Source organism: Nanorana parkeri, unplaced genomic scaffold (assembly GCF_000935625.1).
Source record: "Nanorana parkeri isolate BGI_ZX_2015 unplaced genomic scaffold, ASM93562v1 scaffold2324, whole genome shotgun sequence".
NCBI classification, from domain to species: domain Eukaryota; kingdom Metazoa; phylum Chordata; class Amphibia; order Anura; family Dicroglossidae; genus Nanorana; species Nanorana parkeri.
The window spans coordinates 170,326-171,310 of record NW_017308592.1 but is presented as its reverse complement, the minus strand read 5'-3'; positions in this window follow the sequence as shown (position 1 = coordinate 171,310).

Below are 985 nucleotides of genomic sequence, written 5' to 3'. Positions count from 1 at the left end.
AAAAACTGAAGGCCAACCAGCAAAGCTTTAGTCCTCACCTGCCCCACCGTCCAATCTTCTCTGTCTTTAAGAGATAATCTTGTTGAAGAATGATCAGCATCCTGCAGACTTCTGGGTGTGTCAGATGGCTGTGTCCCCCCACTGATCTGCTTCTCTAAAGAAGTGCGTTTTGTGGGATATTTTAAAGTTCTGTAGGGATGGTGAGAGCCTGGTGCGGTGTGGGAGTAAATTCCATAAGATGGGGGCAGCCCTGGTGAGGTCCTGTAGACGAGAGTTGGGTTTACGGGTGAGTGGGCAGGATAGCCTGAGGTCATTAGTGGAACAAAAGGGCTGAAATGTAAGCCGGTGCGCGGTTATGCAGAGCTTTGTAGGTAAGGCTGAGAAGTTTGAAGTGTATCCTAAAAGAAACAGGAAGCCAGTGCAGAGATTGACAGAGGGGTGATGTATGAGAGATGCGAGAGAGGTAAGGTAGATGAGTCTGGCTGAAGTGTTCATGATGGATTGAAGGGGGGCAATCTGGGCGCGTTCCAGGCCAATGAGAAGAAGGTTCCTTTGTAAGTCATCCACAACTCTTAATATTTTGAATTCTATCCTTTGGGCTATTGGAAGCCAGTGTAGGGATCAGCAGAGGAGGGTTGCAGACACTGAGCAGATACTGAACGGTTGGCTAGGTGAATGAGTCTAGCAGCAGCATTCAGGTTGTAGAGTAAGCCAATGAGGAGGGAGGTACAATAGTCAATACATGATAACAAGGGAGTGGATGAGCTTTGAGGTGTCATTGGTGAGGAAGGGGCGTATTTTGGGGATGTTACGAAGGTGAAGGCGGCAGGATTTTGATAGGGATTGGGTGTGGGGAAGAAAGGTGAGGTCCAAATCAAGGATGACACCTAGCACCTTGGCAATGGGGGGAGGGCTGGATAGTTGTGTTATCCAGGGGCGTCCCGAGGCTGGGTGACACCCGGAGCGGTTACCGGGTGTCACCCCG